Raw genomic sequence first — 23,102 nt, forward strand, 5'->3', positions numbered from 1 at the left:
CTGGTGACTAAGCTGAGCAGCTTTTTATGTATTTCTTAGCTATTCATGTCTTTGGATAAATGTCTATGTAAGTCTTTTGCCCACTTATAATGAAGTAATTTGTTGTTTATTATTGAGTTGTAAGTGTTCTTATATATTCTGGACTTAAGTTCCTAACAAATCTATAATTTATAGATATTCAGTTTATCTGAAAAAAAAAATTTTTTTTTTTTTTTTTGTCAGTCCTGGGCTTGGACTCAGGGCCTGAGCACTGTCCCTGGCTTCCTTTTGCTCAAGGCTAGCACTCTGCCACTTGAGTCACAGCGCCACTTCTGGCCATTTTCTGTATATGTGGTGCTGGGGAATTGAACCCAGGGCCTCATGTATACGAACGAGGCAAGCACTCTTGCCACTAGGCCATATGCCCAGCCCCTGAATTTTTGACATTATACTTTAGAACATAAAACTTTATGATTTTGAGGAATTCATGAATTCTGTGCCTTTGTTGTAATAGGATGAAATCAATGCCTAACTCAAAGACTTACTCTGTGTTTTCTCCTGATATTTTATAGTTTTAACTCTTACATTCAGATCCTCCATTCACAGTGACTATCTTTTCATAGGATGTGAGGGAAGGATTCAGATTCATTCTTTGTAACATGGATGTCAAGTCTGTCTGTGAACATTTGTTAAGACCTACTCATTGGGTCCTCTTTCACATCATCAGAAATTACCTAACTATGAATGAGAAGATTTATTAATGCCCTATCAAATCTATTCCATCATATAGTGAAAGTGGGGTGCTAAAGTTTCCTGCTATCATTGTATTGAGGTCTATATGTGTTTTAAAACCAGTAGTGTTTGTGTAACAAAGTTCCATAAACCAATATTTAGTGCATAAATGTTAGCAGCTGTTGTGTTCTCTTGGTGGCTTGCTCCCTTCATAAATATGAAGTGATCTTTGTCTTTTCTAATTTTGATTTAAAGTCTACTCTGTCAGCTGTAATTACTCCTGCTTGCTTTGGGGGTCCATTTGCTTGGAAGGTCTTTTCCAATGCTTTCACTATGAATCAATGTTTTCGTTAGTAACGTGTTTTTTTGTAGACAGTAGATGGATCTTTCTTTTTTTTAATCTCTTTTGGTAGAAGAACTGAGGCCATTAACATTAAGTGTTAAAATGGAGAGATGTGTAGTAACTCCTGCCATTTTTCTTGATTTCTTTAAAATTTCAGTGTTAGAGTCTTTTTCCATTATCTTCCTTTACCTTCCCTTCTTTCTTCCTCCTTTACTCATCAAATGGGATTTGTTTCCTCTACTATTTTCATGTTTCTGTTGGTCTTCTTTGCCATGTGCAGGATTCCTTTGAGTATGTTCTACAGTGCTGGCTGTCATGGTCATGAATTCCTCTTATTCTTATCATGTAGCATTTTTATTTCTTCTCTATTGGCTATATTATTCTAGGTTGGCAGTTATTTGCTTTGTGTGCTTAGAATGCATCACTCCATGTCTCTGTTTTTAAGTTTTCTGTTGAGAAACCTACTATTTTTGTGAGTTACATTTATATATGTGATTTGATGTTTCACTCTTGAAACTTTCAATATTCCTTCCTTGATATATATACTCAATATTTTAACTATATGTAGAAAGATTTATTTATGGACTATCTGATAAATGTTCTAAAAAACTCCTTTACCTAAATGTCATCTCTTCCACAAGATTTAGGAAACTTAATTATTATTACTGTTGTTTCATTGACTGTGTTCCAAGCCTTTAGCTTATGCCTCTTCTTTTATACCCATGATTCACCTCCCATTTACTATGGCAATGTGTCCCTAGGCTCCCTAAGCCATTTCTAGGTCAACAGAGTAAGTCTGACTTACAATAGTACCCATCTCAAAATGATGCCTAGTCTTTTAATGGTGTTAGACATTTTTTATGGTTTAAATAGTTTTTCTCTATCTCTGTCTATAGGCCCTAGTTCACCAGTCTTGTCTTCAAGCCCTGATATTCCTGTCTTTCAACTTGATGCAGTCTAATAATAAATTCAACTGAGCTTTTTATTTGACTACTGAGTTTTCCATTTCTAGACTTTCAATTCATTTTTTTCAACATTTCTAAATTTATATTGAATTCTTCATATTCTGTATTGCGTTCCTTATTTAATTCAGCTGTTTATTTGTATTCTCTTGGAATATATTCAGGTATTTATTAATTTTCACTTTAATTTCCTTGATTATTCTTTTGAAATCAAAGAATTCATTTCCCTACCATTACAGTCTATTATTGTGGATCTGTTGAATTTAGTAGAGGCTTGTTGCTTGTGTTTCTACATTGGAATTTGCAAACCCAAGGGCAAGTAATGTAACCACCTGTAGTCTTTTCGTTAAGGCATCCTCAATGATTCAGATTTTACCCAGCAGTTAACATACCTCTGAGAAGGACGCTAGACAAATTGTATGGCCTGCAGGACCTGGGATCAGATCTCTTCATCCTACTCAGTCAAAAACAAAAACAAACACACAGGTGGCTGAGGCCAAGTATTCCACCTTAAAAGGTGTGTGTGTGTGTGTGTGTGCGTGTGCGCGCACGCGCGTGTGCATGTGTGCATGCGTGCTAGTCCTGGGGCTTGAACTCAGAGCCAGGGTGCTGTGCCTGAGCTTTTCTGTTCATGGTTAGCTCTCTACCACTTGAGCCACAGATCTACTTCCAGTTTTGGGGTGGCCAACTGGAGAGAAGAGTCTCCTGGACTTTTTTGCCTGGATCGGCTTTGAACTGTGATCCTCAAATCTCAACCTCATGAGTAGCTAGGATTATGGGTGTGAGACACTGGCACCCAGATCAAAGGTCTTTATTAAATAGTGATCCTCAGATGATGGATCTCACTCTTCTCCAGGGAGAGCAGGACCACCAATCCCTGCTCCATTACTGCCTGAACTTCTTGATGCTTAAAGTCCTCATTGAGTCCACGCTAGACCCTCTTCTCTATCACCCCTCTCATGGCCATCTCCCACAGTGGTGGTGTGTCCTCAGATTCCCTAAGCCATAATTGTTGCTTATTTCTAAGCTCCCAGAGTGGCCCCATTTCACAGCAGGTCCCCTCTCAAGATGGTACCTGTTACCATAAAATACCTTTGTTCTTGAAGGCTAGCTTGCTATGCAGGATTAGCGACTGGCACACCAATGTCACCACACTAGGCTGAAAGGTTGCAGAATGTGTGGTATTATTCTGCTGCTTGTTCTGCCAGTTTATCACCAGGCTGCCTCACTTACCTTTGTGGCCAGGTTTTCAGCTTTTCCCTCCTTGAGTAACTAGGTCTGGGGGCTTCAGACTGTTTCTTAATTTTCTCTATAGCTTTTGTTTCTCCATGCCTTTCCATCTGTCCTGTCCTTCTTTTGTGATTACAGACATGTCTAGCTTTATATCTTACAAAACAACAACAAACAGACAAAAAAACAATAGCCTCTTGTTATCTATTTTTTTTTTTTTTTTTGCTGGCACTGGGGCTTGAACTCTGGGCCTGGGTATTGTCCCTAGGCTTCTTTTGCTCAAGACTAGAGGTCTACCACTTGAGCCAGCACCACTTCTAGGTCTTTCTTCCTTCCTTCCTTTCTGTCTGTCTTCCTTCCTTCTTTCCTTCCTTCCTTCCTTCCTCCTTTCCTTCCTTCCTGTCTGCTTTCCTTCCTTCCTGTCTGCTTTCCTTCCTTCCTTCTTTCTTCCCTTCCCCTCCCTCCGTCTCTCTCTCTCTCTCTCTCTTTCTTTCTTTTTTTCCTTTCTCTTTCTTCCTTTCTTTCCAGTCCTGGGGTTTGAACTCAGGACTTCGGTGCTGTCCCTGAGCCTCTTTGTGCTCAAGACTAGTGCTCTATCAATTGAGCTACAGTGCCACTTCCGGCTTTTTCTGTGATTAATTGGAAATAAGAGTCTCTCAGACTTTTCTGCTCCAGCTGGCTTCAAACTGCAATCCTCAGATCTCAGCCTCCTGAATAGCTAGGATTACAGGCATGAGCCACCCAGTGCAAGGTTTCTTCCTTGTTATCTTAACTTTTCATTCATGGAGTCAAATGGAGGAACTTTATAATCTACCATGTTGCCTAATACTGACCTATATTTTGCTTTTCAGATAGGGTCTCACTAATTTTACTTGGGCTAGTCTCAAACTTGTAATCAAGTTTGATTGTCTGCCTCCTGAGTATCTGGGATTGCAGGCATGGAACTACCACACCTAGCTGACATTATCATTATTATTTTAAGCATAAACTTCTCTGGCCAGTACACAGCCATGAGGCTTGTAGAAGTTGCCACCTCCTGAATTTTTCCGTGTTCTACCCTCCCCACATCTGTTTTAAAGGTTTTCTTTTTTGTATTAGCTTGCTAGGGCTACCATAACAACATATCATAAAATGAGCGGATAAAACAATAGAAATATATTGCCTTACACAATTCTGAAGGCTTGATATCCAAACTGAAAATGTTGCAGAAATGGTTCCTTCTGAGGGCTGTGAAGGACAATCTGCCCCCATGTCTCTCACTTAAATTCTGGGAATTTGCTAACAATCTTTGACTTTTCCTGGTGTGTAGATGCATCACCCAGATCTCTGCCTTGATGGTCCCTTGGCATTCTCATTTTTATAGAAGGGACCAGTCACATGGGATTACGGATCCACTCTACCCCACTGACCTCATCTTAACTAATTACATCTACAATGGCCTTTTTCCAAATAAGGTCATATTCTAAGGTACTGGCAGTTAAGGCTTCAACAAATGAATTTGATGGGAACTCACCCTGTAACACTTGGTTAGGGTACACCTAGAGACAATTTGCCCAGGACATATTTCAGTGACCATCTTGGGGTTTCCATTGATGAGCACACCTTCTGTTAGAAATTACAAGCAGTTTAAATCTTGAATACTTTCCTACGACCATCTGTGTAAGCCCTAGGAAGAATGCAGTTAATAAGACCCTTTTCTGGTCCTGTTCATCTCTTTTCTTTTAAGCAGGACTCCTTTCTAGAACTTCACCCTAAAAATTCCTGTTTCTTTATCCCTCTTGTATTCTGATCTCTATTTCCTTAACTCAGCAAGATTTTCAGGCTCTGAATTCCTTCTCTCCACCCACACAGTCCAGAAATCACCTTCAGACAGGGAGCTAGCACGGTCCTGGGACTCAGCTAATTTGTTTCCCTTCTCTCAGAACTCATAGTCCTGTGCCGCAGGGCATCAATGAACATAATTTCATACCTTTCTTCCAGCTTCCTAATAGTTCAGTCCTACTTCTTCCATTATACTCAAGGGCAGAATTCCAGAATGAACTTTTAAAATTCCCTTTGATTTTTTTTTTCAAGTGGAGTCGATAAGGCAACCTATGTTGATATAAAATCCATAGCATTAGTTTTTTTTTTTTTTTTGGCACATCAGTACTGAGATATCCTACTTGTACATCATACTTGAACTAAAAGGACTACAGAGCTGCCTTCCCACAGGCTCACAAAGGCTCATTAATGATATTAATCACAGAGCCTCTCCTAGCCAGTGCCTGTTGTATACCAGCAAGCTGGAATACATTAGCTTAGCTAAATCTGTTCTCTGGCTATAGGGAGAAAAAAAAATCACGGCAGACAGCAAGATGGTGTCCCTAACTTCAGGCAATCCCAGGAAAGCATAGAAGTCTGCCTCACCCAAAATAGCCCACACTGCTCATTGGCTTTATTGTTACAATCCACAGGCTAAAAGAAACACATCGTTTCCACTAAATATTTGCACTCAGTAGCATCAAATTATCTTCACCCAACTATAGGGTAAGGAGAGGCAACTTCCGAGTGCCTATACATCAGGCCTCATACAAAGTGCTTTGAGACCAGACTGCTGTAGGCCTCACTTGTGCCTGTCTCATTTACTAGTACTTAAACTTTGGCAAGTTCTCTCTGACTTTCCTAATTACTGGGATGAAGATAAGATTTATTGCACAGGTATATTGCGAGTATTAAGCAGGAACACATGTTTATCACCAAAGCCTGTTATATAAGCAGCCTGGCTTGGCATTGTAGTAGGTTTCCAGAAAGACCTGCACCCTAACATTTTCCCAAGTGATGTGCTTTTCATCAATGGGCATGCATTTGCTCGAGCTTTTTCTCTAGTATTTTATAAAAATACACAAACATATTAAATGGAGAAACATCAAGTCAATGTTTTCTATTTACCCCTTGGAGGAGATTGGTTTGCTAACATGTGCTTTACCTCCCCGAGGTTTATGGAATGTTATGTTGGAATGAAGGCAGAGAGGTAGGCTAAAAAAGAAAAGTGTGCCTTGACTCCAGGTGAGTCTAGAGAGTCCGTTGTGTGAGTTCTGTAACTGTGAGGGGACTGTACTGGCTCCCAAACCCAAGCTTCACTTCTATCACAGGGGCCACACAGGGTCACCAGTCCCAGGAAATTCTGCAAAAAGTCACGCATAGGCAACTAGGAACAAAACATAGCCAATGAAAGCTTGCCATCTGCACATGAAAAAACTCACAGACATTAGAATGGAAGGAGGTGATGGAGATGGTGGCGAAATGATTGCCAGGTGTCGAGAGAGTTATCCTGTAACCCATCACCAATGCTGATGCCATTCTCATTGTTCCCCACAAGTCTTCAAATCTGCCTGGGGTCTCCTAGGCTCCGTCAGACCCTGGTGACATCATTCCCTCTCTGCTGGTTTTCCATGGAAACAATGAAGAAATTATTCTACATCCTACTTTCATGCCAAACCCTATTTTTAGTGCTACCATTTGCTATAGAAACATACGCTTAGCTCTTTCACCTTTGTGTCATAGCATTTCACTGGCAGACAGGAAGAGAGCTGCTCAAACAGTTTTCAGAAGACAGTATGTGGTTTGGGTACCAAACAACTGCTCTCTGAGCATGTTTTTGTTTGTAACTCGGCCACAAATTAGGAACTATCCAAAGATTGACCATTATAAAACCTGTGATTGAAAAATCCTTTTTAAAAATGCACAACAATAAGATTCTATTTTCCTATCAGAGAATAATGCTGCTAATTTGCATTACTAAAAATAGTTGTTTATCAAAACTTGGTGATTCTCGGTACCTGGCGAGCTACAGCTTTGGACTGAGACTGTAAAGAAGGTGGGCACCACTGCTGCAGGCAGAGGCTCCATCATCACTGGGTAACCTTGCACCAGTAACACTCTTGTCCCTCCAGAAAACGAGGCTGATGAGTATGTTCACGAAGCGGCTGGGCAGATCTAACCTCCCAAATCTGAATTCTTGTCACGTAGCACATTGTGCTGGGGAGGAAGACAGCTCCACTCCAGGAAGCTCCATCAAAAGGAAAATCGTGAACGGCATTGGCTACTCAGAAACACAGCAGTGTGCTCATTGGCAGAGATTATCACTCTTATTCAGCGTCTTACATTTATACTCCCACATTTGTTCTCCTTGCTTCTAAATTAGTATAAAGACTTTTTAAAAGATTAGCTGGTTTAAAGTCACATTTGCAAAAGGAGCTAGCTATGTGGGCCAGCACATAATCAGATACATGCTTGTTTTTATCTCTCTACCCGAAGAAAAGTAGAGGTTTAGACTTTTCCTTCACAACCATAATTAGAGTTCTTACTTCTCTTATTTAAAATATTATTCCATATAAACATAACATGGCATTGCTCCAAAGTTGCCTTTGAAGTTTATGCACAGTTCAGGAAGTAGACAGTGCCAATGGATAAACAAGTAACAAAGTTATGAGACACAATTAAGTGTTAAGCACAAAAATTCAGACTTTTATGGAAAAATCACATTGTTAGTAGTAGTAGTAGTAGTAGTGTGTGTGTGTGTGTGTGTGTGTGTGTGTGTGTGTGTGTGTGTGTGTAGTGATGGTCCTGGGGCTTGAACTTAGGGTCTAGGTGCTGTCCCTGAGCTTCTTCAAGGCTATCTCTCTACCATTTGAGCCCCAGCTCCATTTCCAGCTTTTTTTGTAATTGGAGATAAGAATCTCCTGGGCTAGTCTTGAAGCATGATTCTCAGATCTCAGCATCCTGACTAGCTAGGATTAAAGGTATGAGCTATCAGCCCCTGGCTACATTTTATTTTTCTTTATTGAGATTAAGTAACTACAGAAATTTCACAGTACACATTTTAACCTTCACAATGATGAACATCATTATTCTAATCTATAGAGCTTATGAATTCAATGAACATTACCAATAAAACAATTTCTTCCTGATTGCATGATAGGTACATTTCTTTCCTTTTGCTTAGTACCATCTGTCCCCTCTTTCTCTCATTCCTTCCCTTCCATTCCTGCCCTTGAGCTGCTTAGTTCACTTTCATCAATGTCCAGTGCAGCTGTTGGGCCCCTCTGCTGTATTTTTTCACCCGCTTTCCATTCATTTCTGCCCATCTCCCAGCTTCCCTCAGGTGTGCACATGTATACACTATATGTGAGGTAAAGAATACAGAGTCATCTAAAAATGATAAGACAAATTAAGAAGAGGTCCCTTGTTTCCTTATCTTTGGAGTTTTTTTCCATCTGTCTATTACTTATGTACATATGAAGTGGTGCTTGGGTCTTACTATTTGGTACTTTTCTCCTAAGACTGTCCTCTTTTGGTCTCACTGTGTATTGGTATCTTGAGTCCTGTTTACTTTGTTATATATTGTTGCATTTTAAATCTAACACCTACATCTCAAGGCCCTTTGTCTCTCTGTTCTTGACTATCTTGCTCAACACAATTTGTTTCCCTGCAAATGCCACTATTTTATCCTTTCTAATAGCTGTGTAGAATTCCATTGTATCTAGGTACCACACTTTTTTGATCCATTCCTCTGTGGTGGGGCACCTGGGTTGTTTCCATATCTTGGCTATTGTGAATAGTGCAGCCATGAACAAGGAAGTGCAGGTGTCCTTGTCATATCCTGGATCCTGTTGCTCAGGGTGGATGCCTAGGAGTGGTATAGCTGGGTCATAGGATATGTCTATGTTTTGTTTTGTTTATATTTTTTTAAATTGTCAAGGTGATGTACAGAGGGGTTACAGTTACATATGTAAGATAGTGAGTACTTTTCTTGTCTAATTTGTTACCTCCTCCCTCATTTTTCTCCCACCTACCCTCTTCCCCATCACCCCCCCTCCAAGTTGTACAGTTGGTTTACAACATATTGCCTTGTAAGTATGTGTTTAGTTTTTTGAGGAACCTCCAGATTGCTTTTCCTAGTGGTTGTGCTAGTTTACATTCCCACCAGCAGTGCAGTAGAGTTCCTCTTTCTCTGCATCATGGACAGCATTTGTTGTTGCCTGAGTTCAGAGTATAGGCCATTCTAACTGGGGTAAGGTGGTATCTCAGGGTTGTTTTTATTTGCATTTCCTTTACAGCAAGGGATGATGAACATTTCCTAGTGTGTTTCTTTGCCATTTTAGCCTCTTCTTCTGGGAAGTCACTCTTTAGCTCCCTTGCCCATTTAGTGATTGGGTTATTAGTTTTGGAGGGATTAGTTTTTTGAGTTCCCTGTAAATGATGGATATTAGGCCTTTGTCTGATGTATTGCTGGTGAATATCTTTTCCTATTTGATTGGCTGTCTTTCTAGTTTAGTAGCTATGTCTTTAGCTATGCAGAAACTTGTTATTTTAATGTAGTTCCCTTTGTGGAGTCTGTCTCCAATCTGTTGTGCCCCTGGGACTCTATTTAGGAAGTTCCTGCCTGTGCCTATAAGCTCTAGTGTCTCTCCTACTCTGTCCTGTCATACTTTCAGAGTTTCAGGTTGGATGTTGAGGTCTTTAATCCATTTTGAGATGATGGTAGTGCATGGTGACAGGCTGGGATCCACTTTTAATTTTCTGCATATAGCTATGGCTACATCTTTTTTAAAGAGGAAAGAATTAATAATATTAAATTGGGGCAGGTTAAAACTGAAAGTGTCTTTATATTACCAGAAGATGTTCTGATGGGCATTGCTGAAAGAATCTATAAATTACTATATGTAAATGACCATGCAAGACCCTCAAACCTTAGACTATCAATATTTAGCATTTGCAAAACAACACCAATAAGTGACAAATGATGCTTCTTAGATGATTCTGAATTCCAGTAGAGAAAATTGAATGACAACTTCCATTTAAAATGATGAGTCTATTTAGGCTGCATTCACTTCTGGCACGTTGAACCAGTCTCTTCTTTAGACTCTGCCAGTGAGCAATAACACTAAAGAAAACTAACAAATTCTGTATTTCTCATTGCAGTGATAATGGATCTCATTTGGACTAAAAGTGTCTAAAGGATTGTGTTCCTTCTGGGTTCTCCAAGGAAGAAACTGGTTCCTTGCTTTTTTGAACTTTTGGAAGATGGCTACTTTCCTTGGCCAATGGCTCTTCCACCCTCAACGCCAGTAGCATTTAGCTGAGTCCTTGTGCTGGATCTCATCATCTGTCTCCCTCTTTACGTTAAAGTACTTTTTTTTTTTTTTTTTTTGGCCAGTCCTGGGGCTTGGACTCAGGGCCTGAGCATTGTCCTTGGCTTCTTCTTGCTCAAGGCTAGCACTCTGCCACTTGATCCACAGCGCCACTTCTGGCCATTTTCTATATATGTGGTGCTGAGGAATCGAACCCAGGGCCTCATGTATACGAGGCAAGCACTCTTGCCACTAGGCCATACCCCGAGCCCCACACGTTAAAGTACTTTTATGTTTCCACTGGGACCATCCAGATGATTCAGAAAACTTGCCCCATTCTAAGGTCAACTAACAAACTTATTCCAATACGTGCTAAGTTTAATTTTCTGTGAAAAGGGAAGAAAGTTACCAGTTCAGAGTAGGACATGGTGGGAATGGGGATGTAGAGTGCATGAGAACAATTAGGGTGGGCTGCAAAGGAAATGGCAAGAGGAGCTGCCTAGGACAAATGAAAGCATCTTGTCTTGGACCTTTATATCTGGGTGTCAGGGGCTGGGGATATGGCCTAGTGGCAAGAGTGCTTGCTTCGTATACATGAGGCCCTGGGTTCGATTCCCCAGCACCACATATACAGAAAATGGCCAGAAGTGGCGCTGTGGCTCAAGTGGCAGAGTGCTAGCCTTGAGCAAAAAGAAGCCAGGGACAGTGCTCAGGCCCTGAGTCCAAGCCCCAGGACTGGCAAAAAAAAAAAAAAAAAAGACCACCTTCATATATCTGGGTGTCATAGTCTAAGCGTTAGACCCCTGCAAGCCACCAACTCAGGAATTCCTCTCTGAATCTCCTCCAAGGCAAAAACATTGCAAAGAATTTACATGCAGATATGTGAAAGAAATTTGTATGTTTATCTTAAATTGGAAACAAGGCAGTAGAGAAATTGTAAAAGTTAAAATTATTATATGTCTACATAATGGGATATTAGTCAGTTATTAAAATTTTATTTATGAACCAGGTGCTCACACTTGTAATCCTAGTGAGTCACAGTTCAAAGTCATCCTGAGCAGAAAAGTCCATGAGACTTGTCTCCAGTTAACCAGCAAAAGGTCAGAAGTGGAGCTGTAACTCGAGTGGGAGAGCACTAGCCTTAAGCACAAAAGCTAAGGCCCAGGCCCTGAGTTGAAGCCCTAGGACCTGCACATGGGAAAACACTTACTGTGTTATAAAGTAGTTGAAGAAAAAATGATGTAAATTTGCATATTTGCCTTAACCTCAACAATGTAATGTATAAGACACATTTGCAAGCCAGGTCAAATGCCTTTTTTAATAAAAGAAGACAGGAAAATCAGTAAAATGGTAATAGTGATGACCAGTGGGGTTCAAATGATTGATAAACATTTCCTTTTTTCTTTTTCTGTGCCACCTATTTGTTTTTCATGGAATGATGGAAGATATGAAGGCCCAAGTGAGGCTGGAGACTTTTTGTGGTTTTAGTCTGTCTGCCTGTCTTGCCTTGGGGGCATAAGAAGGCTTCGTTCCAGGAACAGAGCTTCCTAGGTTCAGGATTCAGCTGGGAAGGCATGGCAGTGGACCAAGGGCTCAGAGGGCTGCAGTTACCCAGAAGAGAGCAGGTGGGTAATGGCTGTGAGCTAGAAGCCAAGAAGGTCAGACGGCAGAGCAGGAGGCCTCACAATAAGACAGTAGTCAAGACAGAATGGGCCTGGAAGGAGAACGAGTAAAACTCTGGGAAACTACTGAGAGGAAGACAGGATACAAAAAGAACTAGAAATGGAGGGCAGATAGTGTAGCTTCTTACACTGGAGTTGTACAGTTCTGGGCGGGGTCTGACCAGTCAGTGATTAGTGATGTTTGTCAGGCAGCCACTACGCCCACTCACTATACTGGACACTGGCTATGTAATAATGCTGGAGGCAGATAAGGGCTCTGCTCTCCTAGAGATTCTATACCAGTGAAGGAACCCAGGATAAGACCAAACCATTCAACCTGTAACTGGTGCTCTACAGGAAGAGAAGGGGCAAGGAGGAAATCAGGTCAGGAAGCAAGACCAACGGAAGTGATGTTTAAGCTGAGACCTAAAGGAGAAGTGAGAGTAGCTAGGTACAGGATGAAAGTAAAACCGTTCAGTAGAATAGCAGCTTGAGCCGACTCCTGGACAGAATAGAGCTTGGAATACTCATGGAACTTGGAGGACAGAATGGCTGGAGTAGAGTGAGCAGAGGGTGGATTGAAGCAGGCCCAGGAAAGGCCAGGGAAGTGAGGTGAGGGCCCATTGGAGAGGCTGGGTTCTATCCTACTGTGGTGAAGCCAGGGAGAGGTTTTGAAATAGGGAGATGCTGGGGTCCAATCCATATTGCTTGCAGAGGCTGGGAAGGGCAGTGGTTTAGACCAGGGTACCTACCACTGTATACAGCAGCCAAATGGACTGGTGTGTGTGTGTATGTGTGTGTGTGTGTGATAGTGACACAGTTCAGATTTCTGTTATCAGGCTTATTTGGGCAATGGTCTGAGGGTTCTTCCTGGCCCGTTCCTGGCTAGCTCTTGGCACCAGTGCTTTCTCCAGGTGGATGTGCCTTTGCCTCCAGGGTCTGTCTGTGCTTGCTGAACACCCATGAGCTGTACTCAGAATGAACTCTGTACTGAATAAGTGACCCACCACCTGCCTGGGTTAGGAAGCCCATTGTTCTTATCTGAATCCTCTCTTCATGAAAAGCCTCTGCTCGGACACAAAGTTTCAGGAGAATAGAAGTTGATTTGTAGCTAAATCTAATTCTTCTTGGGAGCAGTGGTGGGTCTTTACCCAAGGTTCTGTGGGACATGAATGATTTAAATGAGGGACCACTTGTTAATGGTTTAAGATGGTCCCTGGCTTTTGATTAAAATGAGTTCCCGGGCTGGGGATATAGCCTAGTGGCAAGAGTGCCTGCCTCGGATACACGAGGCTCTAGGTTCGATTCCCCAGCACCACATATACAGAAAAACGGCCAGAAGCGGCGCTGTGGCTCAAGTGGCAGAGTGCTAGCCTTGAGCGGGAAGAAGCCAGGGACAGTGCTCAGGCCCTGAGTCCAAGGCCCAGGACTGGCCAAAAAAAAAATAAAATAAAATAAAATAAAATAAAATGAGTTCCCAGTGATACATGCAACTCAGAAGGGACTCTCTGGAGCTCATACTAAACAGCTAACCCCATGTTCTTAGCTTTTTATTTTTTATTTTTTTTTAAACATACAGACTTATCAGAAACTGCCTCTGAGGGGTGTTGCCTTTGAAGCTTTGGCAGAGGCTTGAATATTTTAGACCTTTCTCAATCATCTGCAAGGCTTGGTCCAAGAAGCACTAAGGAGGGGAAAAGCCTCTTTGATAGTTGCTCAGCAGAGCCTGGGGAAGCAATCCTCCCGGAAGATCACATGGGCAGGGGGAGGGACAGCTTCCTCCCAGTGCCTCCGGAGCACAAAGGTGCTGGCTCTCCCAGCCTCCAGATAATTTTCCGTTTCCCTAACCTATTCACAAAATCCCCCACCACTTTCTATTTTGGGTGTGGACACCGTGTTCTCAGTCTCAGCTAATCACCAAGAACGTGTGTTTTTGTCCTCTCCAGCCCTCCAGGAACTTCAACAGCCACCCACGGCACAACAAGTAGAGCCAGAGAAGCTTCCACATTCTGGAAACAGAATTCTTGGGTTAGAAAGGCAATTCATGGAATCAATAAGTAGGGGGTGGATCCCTCAGCACAAAGCAGGTGTGCGTGTGCACGGCCAGCGGCCGAGCGCCCGGGGCGGGAGCGGGGCTCGCGGGCCCGGAGCCGGTCCGCCCGGGGAAGGGCGCGGCTCCGCGCCAACGCCACGCACCGGCCGGCCCGTGGCCTCCGCCGAGCCGTCGGCCCCCTGCGAGTGCGAGGTGTTCACTGGGGGCCGTGGGACGGATTCACCACTTACGTGCGTTCCTTTCGCGCGGGGGCATTTAACCCGCGTGGCTTTCAGAGGGGCCCCGAGTGAGTGAGCTGGTGCCGGGAGGAGGACACCCGGCGTGGAACAGGGCATTTCCTCCCGCACACCCGGCTGGGACAGGGCATTTCCTCCCGCACACCCGGCGTGGAACAGGGCATTTCCTCCCGCACACCCACCGTGGAACAGGGCATTTCCTCCCGCACACCCACCGTGGAACAGGGCATTTCCTCCCGCACACCCACCGTGGAACAGGGCATTTCCTCCCGCACACCCACCGTGGAACAGGGCATTTCCTCCCGCACACCCGGCGTGGGACAGGGCATTTCCTCCCGCACACCCGGCGTGGAACAGGGCATTTCCTCCCGCACACCCGGCGTGGAACAGGGCATTTCCTCCCGCACACCCGGCGTGGAACAGGGCATTTCCTCCCGCACACCCACCGTGGAACAGGGCATTTCCTCCCGCACACCCACCGTGGAACAGGGCATTTCCTCCCGCACACCCACCGTGGAACAGGGCATTTCCTCCCGCACACCCACCGTGGAACAGGGCATTTCCTCCCGCACACCCACCGTGGAACAGGGCATTTCCTCCCGCACACCCACCGTGGAACAGGGCATTTCCTCCCGCACACCCGGCGTGGGACAGGGCATTTCCTCCCGCACACCCGGCGTGGAACAGGGCATTTCCTCCCGCACACCCGGCGTGGAACAGGGCATTTCCTCCCGCACACCCACCGTGGAACAGGGCATTTCCTCCCGCACACCCACCGTGGAACAGGGCATTTCCTCCCGCACACCCACCGTGGAACAGGGCATTTCCTCCCGCACACCCGGCGTGGGACAGGGCATTTCCTCCCGCACACCCACCGTGGGACAGGGCATTTCCTCCCGCACACCCACCGTGGGACAGGGCATTTCCTCCCGCACACCCACCGTGGAACAGGGCATTTCCTCCCGCACACCCGGCGTGGAACAGGGCATTTCCTCCCGCACACCCGGCGTGGGACAGGGCATTTCCTCCCGCACACCCACCGTGGAACAGGGCATTTCCTCCCGCACACCCGGCGTGGAACAGGGCATTTCCTCCCGCACACCCGGCGTGGAACAGGGCATTTCCTCCCGCACACCCACCGTGGAACAGGGCATTTCCTCCCGCACACCCGGCGTGGAACAGGGCATTTCCTCCCGCACACCCGGCGTGGGACAGGGCATTTCCTCCCGCACACCCCAGCACCGGGGCTCTGCCCGCGGGGCGCGCTCCCCGGCCGCCGGGGTCCGCGTGGCCCCTGCACGCACCCGCCGCGCGCGGCTCCCCACGGGGGGGACGCCCGGCTGGCCCCGGCCCCGGCTCCTGGGGGGGGGGCGGGGCGCTCCGAGCGCCGCGGGCCCCCGGGCCCCCCTTCCAGGCGGCCCCTCTCGGAGGGCCCGAAACGGGCCGGCTCCGTCGTCGCCGGGAAGGAAAAGGGGCGCGGCCGAGACGCGCTCGCCGGCCCGCGCCCCACGCTCGCGGGTCTCGACGGCGCCCCGGGCGTGCGGGAGGTGACCGCCGCACCCCCGACGACGGCACTTTCACTCCCGTGCGCGAGCCCCCCAGCCCCCCAGCCCCCCTCCCCGCCCCGGGCCCCGGGGACGCTGGGGCGGCGCGGGGCCCCCCGAGGGCGCGCGGGGGGCCGCCGGGCCGGGGTCTCGCGGGCGCGCGCCGCCGCCCCGTCCCCGCCCCCCGGGCCCGGGCCGCCGCGGCCCCGCGGGCGGAGGAGGCGGCGGGCGCCGCGCGCCGCGGGGGAGCCGAGCGGCGCGGCCTCCGCCCCCGCCCGCCGAGCCGAGCGCCGCGAGCCGAGCGCCGCCGAGCGGAGCCGGCGCCGGGGGCTCGGGAGCCGGGAGCCGGGAGCGCGCGCCGAGCGCCGGGCCGGGCGGCTGCCGCCGGCCGCAGGAGGGTCGAGCCCGCGCCGCGCCCGCGTCCAGCCCTCCGACCGAAGACCCCCGGCGGGCCCGGCGCCCGACGGCCACCTGCCGCGTCGCCCCGCGAGCCCCGGCGGCAGCGGGCGGGGGTCGCGCACGGACCCGGGCGGGAGCCGCCCCCGGCCCGCCGCCCGCGCGCACCGGGCCCTTCCCCGCGCCCGGCGAGCCCGGCCGCGCTCCGGTGCAGGTACCTGGGACGGTCCTGGGCGCGGGCCCACCCGGCGCGCGGGGGGCGACGACCGGGCCCGCGCGGGGGCGCTGGGCGGGGGGCGACGCGGCCCCGGGGTCCCTTCCCGGCGCGGGCGGGGGGCCCGGGGGGCGGCGACCGCAGGAGCCCCGCACCCCTCGGCGTGGGCCACCGACCCCCCCGCCCCGCGGCCACCCCGCCCGGCCGCGCGGGGCCGTGGGGCCGCGGGAGCCGGCGCGCGAGCGCCCGAAGTTTCCCTCCGCTCACTTGGCCGGACTCAACTTTGAATGGCGGGGCCGAGCCGAGCGGGTGGGGGGTGGGGGGGACCGAGACCCTCGACTTGGATGGGGGGGGACCGAGACCCTCGACTTGGATTGGGGGCGGGGGGGACCGAGACCCTCGACTTGGATTGGGGGGGGGGACCGAGACCCTCGACTTGGATTGGGGGGGGGGACCGAGACCCTCGACTTGGATTGGGGGGGGGGGGATGTGTGCCTGTCGGTAAACAGGGTCCCGTGCGGGGGCAATAATGGCAACACCCGAGCTTCAGGCCGTGGCTTAGGAGGCTTGGGCTCTGGTCTCGAGCCCCCTGAGGGCGCCTGGGTTTAACCCAAGCAATATTCAGGTTTGCAGGAGGTCAGGCAGTCAATCAAATGAGGGAGCGGTGGAAATGCGAGCGAAAAGGAGTGCCTCCGTGCGACTTGGAGGCGTGCGGGGACAGGTGGACAGCTGGCATTGTGTGGCTACTGAACTCTTAATTTCGAGCCCGAAAATCAAGTCGGCGACCAGCCGCGGTGCGCGGCCTCGGCAGGCCGCCTCCCCCTCCCCAGCTGCGGGGAGCTTCTGCGGCCCAGCCAGCGAGCCGGCGCCGTCCACCTCACGGCGGACCTGTGGCGGGGTCCGTTCGCCGGAGGCGCCTCGGTGCTCAGTCCTACAGGCGCACACCTGGGGCGACTGGGGACCAGGCTGCGGGGTACAAGATGGGGTGGGCGTCAGGGCACGGGGGCTGAGTGAAGAAAGGCTGTGCTTAGCTGAGTTCCAGGCTCAGCTCCAGGGCCGTGCTGATCCCTGTCAGAGCACCAGGCAAGAGGGAAAAACCTGTCTTTATTTAAAAGTTGTGAGCCAGGAGCAGTGGCTGCTCTTTGTAACCCTAGCTACTCGAGAGACAGAGATCTGAGGATACAGGTTCAGAGCCAGCCGGGGCTGAAAAGTCTATGGGAGTCTTTAACTACCTAAACACTAGAAGTGGGGGTGTGGCTTAAGTGGTAGAGCACCGGGCTTAAGCAGAAATAGCTAAGTGAGAATGCAAGGCCTGGAGTTCAAATCTAAGTACCTGCACACACCAAAAAAAATTATTTTGTACATCATGGATTTTTGTATTCATTTTGATGCTTTAAAATGTGCACAGAATGATTGGGGTAGTCTCTTTAAGTTTTGCACCTGCCTCATATTCACTCTGGACTTGCTGTTCAAAGTAAACTCCTTCATCTCTCCAGGCAGGCTTTCCCCACTCACAGAATAGGTAAAATGGGCTGCCCATGGGGGGGTTGCACAGCTTGCCCATTGCAGCTGGCTGGGCTTCTGTTCCTACCACCACTTAAATTGGCCATTTTAGACTCCTCACCAAGTCCAGCGGAGTCTATTTGCTGTTCAGGGCAGTGGAGGTAATACTAGTCCTATGGTCTGAATGTTTGTGTCCTCCCCAGGTTCTGACCTTGAAACCCTAACCTCTCCTGTGATGGTATTATGAGGTGAGGCCTTGGGGCAGGTGCTTAGGCCACCGAAGGGTTAGTGTCTCCAAGAATGGTGGTAGTGATTTTATAGGAAACACCTGAGGGAGCGTCTTCTCTCCTTTGGCTTTGTGAGGTCACAGGGGAAAGGTATCGCCTGGAAACCTGTCAAGAGTTCTGGCAGACACCAAATCTACTGGCATCTGGATTTCTAACTTCGCAGAGCTGTGAGCAATAACTTGCTGCTGTTTATAAGCTGCCCAGCTTATAGTATTTGGTTATAATGGCCCAGATGGACTAAGACAGCTAAATGCTCTCAGCTAAAATGAGAGACTCTTGGAGGGTAAGTTTTCTGTGATGGCCCTGTGGGTCTGGGCTTGACTTGGCAAGCTTGTGATGGCTTGCTTTTCCTCTGGTGGTTAGCACAGACAGACCGTGCTAACTATGAATGACATGTAGATGGTACCTAAATGGTTGAAACAGAGTAGAGATGTTTCCTGCCCAGGATTTATTGTGGAGAGATGTGGCATTTTTGCTACCCCAAAGGACATTGATTCCCTTTCTTTTGTTAGCCGCAGTGTTAACTCATAATTCTGTATTTCTTGAACCTAATTCAAGTGATAGTTCAGTCATTGTGAAGCACTGGTCTCTAAGTCTGTTTCCCTGTCTCTCCATAGGTACCCCCAAGAAACTCCTTGCTGTCATGTCTGGACATAGTTACGTCAGAGCAGGCTGCCCTCCCAGAGCTCTTGCAGGCTTGTGCTTTTGCTGTTTTCCATTGAGCCCCAGCCCCCAACCCCTTTTGTCCCCCTCAGCCCCTGCTCAAGTTCCCACTGTCTATTGTCCACCTGGGTGTACATGAGTGAGAGCTGGCTGGGGACCTGTCTCCTGTATTGGCCTGCAGGCCCCCTCCCTCTGAGATTCCTTCAAGGTCCCTCTCAGGCAGCTGAGATGTTTGGGGAAGGGGAACCACACTAATTTGCTGTTTTGCCATTTAGAACCATTTCTGTATTCTGAGCCATCCCTTCCCAGAATTCTCTACAGGAAGCTGGACGAGACCTCCCATGGATAGCACTTCCCCAACAGCCCCTCCCTTATGGGTTTTTGTTTCCTCTCCTCCCCTTTTCTTCCGGGTTATGTACAATGTGGTGGGGGCCAGTGTCTCCCAGTTGTTCTCCCCTGGACCAGAGGACTTTGTCCACCTATAAGCTAAGAAAGATTCTTAGGTTCTATCTCCTGACCTCTCTGTGGCTTAGTGTGGAACTCTAGGCCCAGACTTCCAGGCTTTGCCATTGATATACAAAAGGCAGTTCAAATTCTAGCATTCTATAGCACCGTGACTGTGCTATATTATCTGTAGTCACCCTGTGACTAATCATTTGTTGTATATTTCAAAATGGCTAAAAGCATTTTGAGTGTTCTCAACACAAATCACAAATCCTTGTGGTAGGTGTGCTAATTGCTCTGATTTTATCATTGCTTATATATTGTATAGGTATATGGAAATAGCACATGGTGCCCCATAATTATGTGTCCATTAAAAATAATTTTGGCCAGATGTGGTGGTTTGCAATTTGTAATCCTAACTACTCAGGAGGTAGCAATAGAGAGGGTCGCAGTTTACTGCCAGCATAGACAAAAAATGTACAAGACCCATCTGAACCAATAAAGGTTGGGCACGGTGGTACATACCGTCATAGCCAAGCTATGTGGGAAGGGTAAATAGAATGATCATAGTCAGGGCCAACAGGGTGAAAAGGAAGACCCTATCCAAAAAATGATTAACCCAGAAAGGATGGGGGCATGGCTTTATGGTCAGTTGCCTGCCTGCCTAGCAAGTACAAGGCACTGAGTTCCAACTTCAGTACTGCCCAAGAATAAGAATTTAAAAATTGTTTTCTAGCCAGGTGCCGATGGTTCATGCCTGTATTCCTAGCTATTTTGAAGGCTAAGATCCGAGATCATAGTTCAAGCCAGCCCAGGTAGAAAAGTCTGTGAGACTCTTATCTTCAATAAACTATTCAGAAACAGCCACAAGTGGTGCTATGGCTCAAGTGGTAGAGCGCTAGCTTTGAGCAAAAGGAGCTCAGGGGCAGTGCCCGGGAAAAGAGTTCAAGCCCCAGGACCAGCAGAAAGAAAATTGTGTACACCCAAGGGGAGTGGGAAAGAGTGTCCCTGCTTGCCCTCATTTCCACATTTCTGGGCAGGCTCCATCTGGGTCATGTGTACCTGACATTGTATTCCCTGAATCACCTGGAAAAGCTGTAGGATCTGCTGGAGATATTAGCCAAAGGCTGGGAGGAAACGTGTGAAAGAGCTGCTTAGAAAGAGGGGGAGAAGAGAATTGCTTTCTGCTTGCACATCTTTGGAGCCCATCTCAGCCAGCTACTTCTGGGTGGATTGATGTCTTCCCACCCATCACTGCTGGTGCTACTGCAGCTGCTGCATCCTTACAACCATCCACAGGGTGTTTAGCATTTTGTGCAAGAGTAGAAAAAGACAGAAAAGCCCAAGGCACTGTTCCTTCTTCTACATGCTTTGGCAGATGGATCCTGGAGCTGTCTACTCAGGCCCTGGATTTTGTTCTTGTGTAGCTCATGCTGGGCTTTGAAGCAGACTCAACCTTCTGGATGTTGATGATTGAGGACTGCCTAGTAGGAGACAGAATTGCCAGGAGCAGCTCCTTGTGTCCTCCAGTGGTACGCTTGGCTGGGATACACTCATCACTCAGTGTCCAGAGGCCTGGACACATTGCTGTGGTCAGGGTCAGCTGTAGGTAGGCACCGGGGCCAGCCAGCATTGAAAACCCCTTTCATTTTCCCTGAATTGAACAGAAATCCCATGAACTCTAATTGAATCTTATTATTCTTATATCTCTGCACCTGAATAATAATTTCAAACTTTTAGGTCAGGTTAAGGGCCCTTAGGACACATTTATAACTGAGCAATTTCCCCGAAATTCTCTAGATTGCTCCCCCATATGCTCTAACCTATCATCCTGAGTGCTCAGCAGTTGGAGCAATGAGTTTCTGGGAAGTGAGGGCATAGATGTGGAGGTGTCTCCAGGTCCTGCTCCCTCGCCAGCTTGTGTCAACTACCAGCCTCCTGGAGATTCAGATTCCTGTGAGGACACAAGTTCAAATGTTTTTCTCATGATAAAGGTATCTGTGAAATTACAAAATATCTTTTTGGATGGTGAGGGGTAGAAAGTTATCACTCAGGCCTTTTCCTAGCTGTGGTGTAGGGGACTGGTTTTTATATGTATGCAGTTGAAGAACTTCCAGAAATATTTGTGCTCACCTTAGAAGTCTGTGCGCCAATCTCTCCATGGTTTCTGCCCCTAAATTCTCATGTCTGTGGGAGGCTCTGGAACCATTAACTGTGTTGTGCACAGTTCTTAAGAACTAGTCTAGAAAGGCATGCTCCGAATGTGGGATGTAGAAATGTTATTGAGTTTTGCTTAATGCTCACTTGGCTTGTTTGCTTGACTGGTGCTGTATTGCTGAGCCTTCCCATAGTCCAACATTTGCTGGTTAATTGGAGGTGGAACCTCCATCCTCTTGGGTAGTTAAAATTACAGCTGTTAGCCACCAGTACTTGATGGCTGTTCTGTTCCCTTTCCCTCCCCCTCTCCCCTCTCCCCTCTCCCCTCTTTCCCTCTTTCCCTCTCTCCCTCTCTCCCTCTCTCCCCCTCTTTTTCCTTCCCTCTTTTTTTCCTTCCCTGCCTCCCTCTCTTCCTTCCTCCCTTCCTCCCTCCCTTCCTTCTTTCCATAGTTATACATGGGGTTTTCAATTCAACATGTCAGTTTGTTTTCTTAAAGCAGGTGATCCAGCCCATCATCAGTTAGGATCTGATTTCTGCCTTGCTACTGAGAGGCCCTGTGACCTCAGGCATCCTTTAGAATAAGGTGATCTCTCTCTCTGTCTCTCTCTGTCTCTCTGTCTCTCTCTCTCTCTCTTTCTCTCTCTCTCTCACACACACACGAGCATTATGTAAGGTACTAACACAGAAAATGCTTCACTAATGATTTTTTAGGTATTACTCTTCCATTGTCTACCTTATAAGAAGGAGAAAGGGCATTCATTACAATTCCAAATTAGAGCCACTTGTAAAGTACCCTAAAGCAATATGAAACTCCTGCTGTCTGTTAGTATTTATGGAAAGTGAGTGCAACTGTGCTACTGAGTGCTAGTAGCAGGGCTGGTGCTAGAAGTCATGTGAGAACCAGCCTTGGTGCAGTTTAAATCTTGTAGTACAAAGCTCTGGGATGGAGTGGGTAAACGAGGGCAGGCAGGGTGGGATGCAAGTGGGTGGACAGCGGCCACATCTGTACCCCGAGTGCCAAGCACTCATGTGCCCCATCTCTGCAGCAGCAGCCTTTTACCACAAGAAAGATGTGGTTCCACGGGCCAGACTTGAAGTGCTAGTAGCTAGGTCCCATGTGAGTGGTGTTCTGCATAGACACACATGCACACACACTTCAGGCAATATCTGCAGACCTCCCTCATCTGTGAGCCTGAGGAACAGCCTTTAGCCCAGAGGACCAGAACAGGTGTCACCAATGGCTAACCAAACTATGACTGGTTATTAGGTTCCTTTTATATATTTTACCTCATGCATGTGAATATTAAGTACCTCTTCTGTATTTAGGGTGTCTTGATCTTTGCTGCCTCATTGCTTTGCATATATTTAGTGCCGCCAGTGGTCCTCCACCCTTTCCTATGTGTGTGAACACATACATGTTTTACTTAGTATATGTTTGCTGGTATTTAACATATCTTTTGAGATTCTTCCATTGCCTTTCCTCTGAGTGGAATGTCTTCAACCAGTATAACAAGTGGATATTAAAGATTGACATTAAGTTTCTCAGAACTGGTTTCCAGATTGGGTAGATTTTCATGAACCAGTG

The 23,102-nt window shown here is 47.6% G+C and overlaps 1 protein-coding gene across 1 annotated transcript in view; it reads left to right on the plus strand.

Moving 5' to 3' along the window:
• Nucleotides 1-18,072: 18,072 nt before the first annotated feature.
• Nucleotides 18,073-23,102, plus strand: part of Cracdl (CRACD like) — a 111,170-nt gene continuing 106,140 nt past the window's right edge. The window contains exon 1 of the mRNA XM_048353492.1: nucleotides 18,073-18,126. The gene's annotated coding sequence lies outside the window, so the exon portion shown is untranslated. The remainder of the gene's footprint in view (nucleotides 18,127-23,102) is intronic.

This window comes from Perognathus longimembris, chromosome 8, assembly GCF_023159225.1.
Source record: "Perognathus longimembris pacificus isolate PPM17 chromosome 8, ASM2315922v1, whole genome shotgun sequence".
Taxonomy (NCBI): Eukaryota; Metazoa; Chordata; class Mammalia; order Rodentia; family Heteromyidae; genus Perognathus; species Perognathus longimembris.